Source organism: Durio zibethinus, chromosome 8 (genome assembly GCF_047325235.1).
Source record: "Durio zibethinus cultivar Kanyao isolate XHJ-2024 chromosome 8, ASM4732523v1, whole genome shotgun sequence".
Taxonomy (NCBI): domain Eukaryota; kingdom Viridiplantae; phylum Streptophyta; class Magnoliopsida; order Malvales; family Malvaceae; genus Durio; species Durio zibethinus.
This window is the reverse complement of record NC_143169.1, coordinates 1,278,251-1,286,376: the sequence shown is the minus strand read 5'-3', so window position 1 is coordinate 1,286,376 and position 8,126 is coordinate 1,278,251. Positions and strand designations below refer to the sequence as shown.

Sequence of the window (8,126 nt, the reverse complement as noted above, 5' to 3'; positions counted from 1 at the left end):
ATGAAAGAAATAAAATAAACCGAGGAAAAAAAGGTTTCTTTTATTGTATTTGATATAAAGATGAAAATTAAAAAAAAAAGTTAGAAGTAAAATTATAAATGAATTTATTAATTTAAATTAAATGTGTATTTTTTTCTCACATTAAAAAAAAATGATTTGAAGGGAATGGTAATGTTCAAATTCTCAGTTCATTCTATTAAAAGAAAAAAAAAAAAAAAAGAAAGTAGTCTTTTCTTTCTAATCTTTTTTTTTCTTTTCACTTTTCCTCTTGCCAAACACAATATTTTTACTTCAAAGGCATGGGCACCCAGCACTCCTCACTTTCAGTTGTCGCCCTCACAGACCACACACAATCTCACTCTCTCACTTTTCTAGTCTCCGCGTACTCTCTCTCTCTCTCTCTCTCTCTCTCAATAGATGTCATTTTTATTCTGATTTCCTTTTAATTTTCTTTTATCCTCATTTATTTTCAATCTCCTTTTTTTCTATTCTTCTTTCTCCTACAAGAGCTCAACTCCTTTCACTTCTTTCTTGTTGCTGAAATTTAAAATAAGAAAAAGAATCATTGAGTGCTGTTCTGTTCTGCTGCATAGGATGCTCTTCCATTTCCATCCGATCTGCTTGTTCCATCTTTTCATTTTTCGGTCAGTCAGTTTTTTTTTTGGTTCTGAAGATTATTCCGTTGATTGAATTTTTGGGTCAGTAAGCTTCTGATTGGTTTTCTCAGGGTCAACTGTTTTCAGGAGCCATGGAATTTCTCTTCTGCTTAACAGCTGTAGCAGTTGGATTCAAGCTACTATGCGATTTTGCACGCTTCTCTGACGATGATGTGTCTCACCAAAAACCCATTGATTTCACCAAAATTTGACATTAATCTGCTTCACATTGTCATCATTGTTGTTCGCCCCAACGTCGGGAAGTCTGCATTGTTTAACCCGTCAGTAAGCTCCCCTCTCAATCTCCTGTCCTTCTTGAATTCGCCCGCCCACAGGAATTTTTTAGGGTAAAATATATCATTTGTTTATTAAAATAGTCACTAGACTATTAAAATTTTAATTTAAATTAAAGTTTGAGTTGACGCCTTGACGGAAGTTTGAGTTAGTGGTTTTTTGTCATCGGACCATTAGTTTCTATAAAGGTTAATGTGGCAATGCCACATCAGCTGTCAGCGTCATACAATTATGTTAGATCATTTTATATGCGTGATATTATTGATGGGATATTATAAATTTAAAAAATAAATTTTATTGATATAATAATGTCACGTAACTCTTAATAGATGTCACGTCAATAGAATTAAGTGAAATAATTATTTAAATTTTAATGACAAATTGAAAATTTTAGTAATTTATTGACCACTTTAAAAGCACAATTATAATTAACTAATGATATAATTTTCCCTATTTTGTGTCCTTATTTATTTATTGTTTAGGTTGATAAGGGGGAGAGAGGCTCTTGCGTTACAGCACACCTGATGATCATGGCACTAGAGACATAAGGGAATGGAATGCTAAATTGGGGGATCTGATGTTTAGTGTATTGGATTCTGCTGGCTTGGAAACCGAAGCAACATCTGGGATCTATTTTTAGTAGAACAGCTGGTATGACTGCAAATGTGCTGACTAGAACTCAAACTTGCTATTTTTCTAATTGATGTCAGGTCAGTTTTCATTGTGGATCACCTTTTTGTACATGAATTAGATATTTACTTATGATGTATTCAAAGAAATTAAAATATGGTTGAATCGTTATTGCCCTACAACATACCTAAATATCTAATAGGGATTTGGAAAACAATCTAATGCTAGGGTTTATCCAGCCGATAGTTAAAAACAAAAAAATTCTCTAAATTGAGGTTTCTTGATGTCACCAGCAAAAAACACCAAGCGTGCATAATTTGGGTGCAATTTAAGCAAAGTCTGGTGTGAACTTGAAAGCTCTAAGGCAGTGAAATTACTTTAACACACAAGGGATTCACATAAATCACATATAACATTGGGTGAATAACAGGTAAATTTGGTTAGCTTTGAGCATATCATCTATCTATGAAGATTTTTAATGAAAATGGCTGCATCATAAGACATTTTTGTTTTGTCATTTTTTTTTGTGTACGACAGTGGTTTGAAGAGTAACATTTGTCTGGCTCCTCTTGGCTTGTGTTGCGTTGCATATATGGTTTGGCTGAGCAAAATTTGTTCCATGTTTTCTCTGCTTCTTAGTTGATGACATCTCCCGCTTGATTTATTACTTAATAGGAAGAAATCTGATATATCATTGTTTTTGCGTAAAATTTTGTAATTTTTCATGCTGCTAAGTTTTTAATGATTTTATTCTCTCTCATACACAAACTTCAGTCCAAATTTTTCCAGGAATGACTCTTATTTAGTGGTTAAGCACATAATTCTCATTTCAAAACTTTTTAATTGGAAAGAGGTAAAAGTGAAACAAAATGCATTGTGTTTTTGTATACAAACCAAGAGAGATTTTTTTTATTATTATTTTAAAATCCCAAAGAGAACTTCAGAAACTATAGTTTTCATAATCCTCATCCATGCAATAATTTTTGATTTTTTTTTTCATTGTTTTTAATAATTCATAAACAGGGTGTGAAGCAAAATAGAAGTAAAAAAACTATGAAATAGAATTTCTTTGTTTTGGAAGGTGAGAAAACAATATGTGAATTTGTCCATTTATGCTGGACAAACTTCCGGTTTATGAGATAGAGATTTAAGTCAATTGTATGCTTCTGATTTGCTGATACATATTTCTAACTTTATTATAACCATATTTTATTTAGTATAATATTGTAAAACGACCTGATTAATTTTAAAATTTAAGACATTTTTCTATTATTTATATCTAAATATTTTATCTAAAAATTTTGAGAAGACTTATTACATCACATCAATTTCTTCAACATCTCTCAATGGCAATCTTGCTTTTGCTGCTGTGCACTTCTATCTTCTCTGTATTATTCAGGTGCAAAAGTTTTTAGGGCATTGTTTTGAGGGTTTTTTCTCCCCTATGCGCAAATTCCAATTTATCCTTTGTACTTTCTTGAGTTTAGAACTGGACTGCATCCATTGGATCAGGAGGTTGGAAAGTTGTTGCACAAGCATGCACCGGGATCAATCCTATAAAAGCCATGAATAAATCTGAATTACTTCATTATGATACAAATTCTTTTGCTGAAGCTGCTATAGACGCCCAGATATTAGGATTTGGGGAACCAATTGCTATATCTCCTGAGACTGGGCTGGGTATGATGGCACTTTATGAAATTCTTTGGCCAATGCTTGAGGTTATATGGTCAAAGTTTTAGATGGTAAGCACATCCGTTATTCTTAAACTGTCCTTCATGATCAAGGTAGCTGTTGTTTTATGATTAGTATTTGCTTACTTGGGCCTTGTTAAACATAGGTGCTATTTGATAAACTGAAAAAATTAAGTATTGAATTGTTGCTGTAAAAATTGTTTGGGATTGTACTGAAAAATAAATACTGAATAGATGTTTTGATGATTTTTTATTAAGTATTTTACATTAGTAAAAGTTAAAAAATAATAATAAATAGTTGAAAAGGAAAGAATATAAGGTTAATATAAATAAATGACAAAATTTTCCTTCAACTAAAAATGATTGAATTTACTAAGTAGCTTTTAACTACTTAAAATTTTGAACACTTTTTTTTTTAAATCATTCATTTAAGGGGGTTTTTAGAGTAAGTTATCATACACATTGAAAGCAGTAAACCATTAAAATATTGAAAACATTATGCTGTTAAAAATTTTCATTTCAATGGTTTATCAGATACTCCTGTAGCGTAGATTTGATACCCAAACATACTATTGAGTGCATACAAATGGAGCTTAAGGCTATAGGATATTCACTTTCATATGTTAACTATGTGGATTTGTAGGAATATAGACCTGGTATTCTGTACTCTTCTTTTGAAGGCACTCGTGGTACATAGATTTGAGTGGGGTCATTTGATCCTGCTGAGCTCTAGAAATGCTATGTGTGTGTGTGTGTGTGTGTGTCTGTCTATATATATGGAATAGTAAAACTTTTTGTAATTTTTATTTTTTTGTATTGACCCCAATGAAAATCTAAAGAGAAGGTTTCAATTAAGTAAATGTTTCGTCAATTTTTAATGAAAACGAGCACTATATGGCTTTCAAACAAAATCTTAAAAGTCTTTATAGTTGTATTATCAATATGGCCTTAGTTAATAAGAGCATTTGGTCATCAAGGAAGCACAGTTTTGACTAGATTTTGGTTAGAGATTCAGTGAGGGCACAGTTTCAATATCAAGGAAGAATTATATATCTGGTATAAATATTTTGCTTGTTTTAACTCTTTTTTTTGTCAGGTGACTGTTGGGATCTGATGTAACTCAAAAGTGCCTATGTTAAACATAAGCTGCCCAGTTTCTTGATATTTCCTTAAAATTTTGAAACTTGTCGAACCCAAAAGATTTTTTTTTTTTTTTTGCTTTTTCAGAGAAAGTAAAAAATAATGCCAACCAAAATTGAACTCTCATAAAGTTGATGATTGATTCCATTTCAGTTTTTTCTTTTACTATCTAAATTATTGAGGTTCTCCTGAGTACTATCTTCCAGGAAGTTTTCATAAGGTGAGTTTTCCTTCAATTATCATCATGACAATTCTAAATCCAAAATTTACAGAGCCTTTTCTCTTGACCCAGACCATTTCCTTTTTTTTTATTTCCTAGCTCATGCCATGCAACATTAACCAACTTCTTTACCTTTCTAGAGAATATACCTAATCATTGCTAGAAGGAAGGTTAATAGGCTGGATTTGCAGTGAAGAGCTACTCCACCCTATTTGTTTTAGGTCTAGTCTGATACCGTCTGCTTTAATTCTTTTTGTAGTTGTTTGGTCTTAAGTCTTTGGATGAACCAATCTTTAATTCAAGCATTTGTTATTTTGATTTTGCTGTGATTTATATCTCAGGTTGATACTGTTGGTTGGGTGCAAAGAGTTGATTGGCAGAAAGGACCGGCTTCATTGAGCATTATCAAGAAAAAATCTGATGAGAGCTCATGTAGTTGCTTTGGTTCTTGATGCTGAAGAGGTTTGTCATACATTATACCGTGTCATATCTTTAAAATGATTTGTCTTTGGAGGTCAATCCTTTATGATATGATGGATATAATTGTTGCATCATTATTTGGAAGCATTGGATTTTCTTTGTGTTGGAGACTGATTGTGACTGCTAAAATCAAGGGAAATAGCGGTTAGTCATTTGGGACCTTTTGCCTTCGTCAATCTGTGAACGGTGTAATCTATTGATGATGCAGGGGAGGAATGTTGCAGATTTAAGAGGCGTATATCATGGATCCAATTTTTTTAGTTGTATATATATACCATGGGTTCAGTTGTAATTTTGTATATCTGTTTTAGGGAATTTAAGTTACGTTCAATAATCTTGTTTATTTACAAAGTTCTTACCGAGCAGTCTATAAATATCCTTGTTATTTATAGTCGAATTGATATATTGTCAAATCTTAAGAACTGAGTGCTGCAAATTTCTTAGAATTTTAGAATTGTTTTTGTTATTCTTTTCTTTCTTTTTTGTTCCCGTGGTGGTTCATGTTCATTCTGAAGGTACAACAAATAGTAGCTTAAAATTTTGATCCTATGGAACACATGCACAGCAGGGAGAGCTTTTCTGTACGTCTAACACTTATGGTTGTGATGTCCATGGGATGATGGTCAGATTGCAAAAGCTAGGTGTAGCATGACACAAGCAGAAGTAATTATAGCAAGAGAAGCAGTGGAAGAAGGTCGAGGTCTGGTCGTAATTGTGAACAAGATGGGTCTTCTAAAGGGGAAAAGAAATTCTATATATTATATAAAAAGGTCAAGGAATTGTTCCTTAAGAAATTCAGATGGTTATACCCAGGTTTGTCAGCTTAATCTTTATTTTTATTTTGATAATATTTTAAAGAATCTTTTTATATCTACTACTTGGAACAAAAATTGTGTGCATTTAAATATTTTAATTTCTTTGAGGGAAGCAAAGTAAAGGCATTTTGTCTTTAGAAGGTCATGTACAGTGCATAAAAAATAGTGGAATGTGTGAAAAAAAATGATGTTATGTGCTTTTCATTGTATGCCTGGCTAGAAAAACTGTGAGTTTTCTGTGATACTGTAGGGATAATGGGTAATGATTTTAATGGCTTGAGTAAGCTAAATGACTGTTTGGCATGGTAACAAAGGCTGGGAATTGTGTTAGGTGTGAACTGCTATAACATTTGGCATAAGAAGTATCAAAGATGTTGTTATTGCAATAGATTAATCTGGCAAGTTACACTTGTTTAGATTTTGGGAGTTCATTATAGAAGCACTTGTGGCAGAATATTGAGTGCGTAGGAAAATGCACATTTGACTGTTTCAGTGTAGAATTTTTGTCTCCTTTCAAAAAATGAGAGTTAAGTGAGGCCACAGAGAGCTAGTTATATGAACCTGTTCAAAAAATTAGAGTAGACACATTGTAGGATGATCTTCTGTAGATGCATTAACACACCTATCATTGATTTTTTATGTATTCAAAATGGTGATGAGGACCATTATATAATTTTATGTTATCGTGGCCTTGCCAACAGGTAACTGGGATCCCGGTAGTATTCATCTCTGCAAGTCATTGATACACATTAGAAGTGGTGTTTATGGTTGTCCACTGCACGACTTAACGTCTGCGTCCAATATCTTTTGTTTTCTTATCTTAAAGCGCTGAAATTGTAATTAGTAATTGAATGGTGTCTGTTCGTCTGTTTGAATCTGTTTCTCTTGTTGGTCAGGTTATGAGCAGGAATTCTTGGAAAGACCAGGGTGCTCAAACCAAGATCAAGTACTTACTCAGGTGAAAGCCAGGCCTCCCACATTTGTTGCCTTCATGAGTGGGATGACCCAGCTCTCTGATACATATATAAGATTTATAACAATATCTTTGAAGGAAGATTTTGACTTGGGTGGAATTCGCATCCGGATCATGCATCGGTCTGTTCCTAGAATAGCCGGAGGGAGCAACAGCAAGAACGGCCAATCGATCGGCAGAAAGGTTTAACTGACCCTATCTGACCTATCTGACAAGAGAAGTGTACTTGTATAGGCATGACAATTTTAACTTGAACAGAGGGGCCTGCATTTGCTATTCGCCCTTTCTTTTAGGCTTAAAATTCTTTGGATCATCCTTTGTGACAACTCTAAGCATGTGGTTATAATATTTTCATGCATTTATTAACATTCGGCTAAGGAATAAAGAGATGAGCTACAAATAAAAGTATTAGGTCATAGGAGGACAGTCGTAGCATGGACCTCTCTGGTTTTAGTCTAAACCAAAGGGCAGAAAGGCCACAGCCACAAAGCTGCATGGGCGCACAATGAAGCAAGTACGCCCACCACCAAGTGTGCACATGCGGTTTTTCCTGACTTTGCATTTGCAGCAGCGGCTGACGGCACACCCTAAATACAGCTATGCCCCCCTATACCTCCGTTGCTGCATGTAGACAACTAGACCAGGTTATCCATGCTCTATATGTATTACTCTTTAATGTCTTTGGAGGGAGGGGTCGTCTCTAAATCCAACGACTTAATTTTAGCCAAATAAAGATCAGAATTAGTCGTACGATAGACATACGGGAGTATATCACTTATAATTATTATATTATAATTAATTAATCATGATAAATTTTTATATAATTTTTTTATTGTAATTGAATAATTATTGAATTATAATAAAAAAATTTGTACATGAAATATTCTTGAATTGTGTGTTTGCTCTCGCTTTTCATTTGCTTACCTTTTAGCCTAAGTGTAAAAGATCCATGAATAATTTTCCTTCCCCAACAAAAGCATCAAAACAAGAGAATGTTTAATGTCTTCAATAAGGCGGATGTTTGGTTGTCAGTTTGTGGGATGGGTCCTAACTGATCCAACCCCAGATCACTTCTGCAATACTCTTCTAATAATCTTTGGGAACATTCAATCATACCATCATCAGTCTCTTATCTACACTGATTATACAAGTTCAGCCCACCGCCCTAGTGTTTTAAAGATTAAAGAAAATGTAATTTAAAGTAATCTAATCAATAGTAGTGTG

At 33.4% G+C, this 8,126-nt stretch overlaps 1 long non-coding RNA gene across 11 annotated transcripts; it reads left to right on the top strand.

The window, feature by feature from the left end:
• Window positions 1–269: 269 nt before the first annotated feature.
• On the top strand, window positions 270–7,268 carry LOC111278403 (uncharacterized). 11 transcript variants are annotated; one of them, XR_016343939.1, is made up of 9 exons: window positions 318–644; window positions 728–941; window positions 1,433–1,660; window positions 3,068–3,325; window positions 4,568–4,634; window positions 4,775–4,855; window positions 4,976–5,096; window positions 5,742–5,927; window positions 6,826–7,268. It is a non-coding gene; the product is annotated as an uncharacterized LOC111278403 (long non-coding RNA). The 11 variants fall into 11 exon arrangements; XR_016343938.1 differs by lacking the exon at window positions 4,568–4,634; XR_016343936.1 differs by having other exon boundaries at window positions 4,568–4,855.
• The last annotated feature ends 858 nt before the right edge of the window (window positions 7,269–8,126 follow it).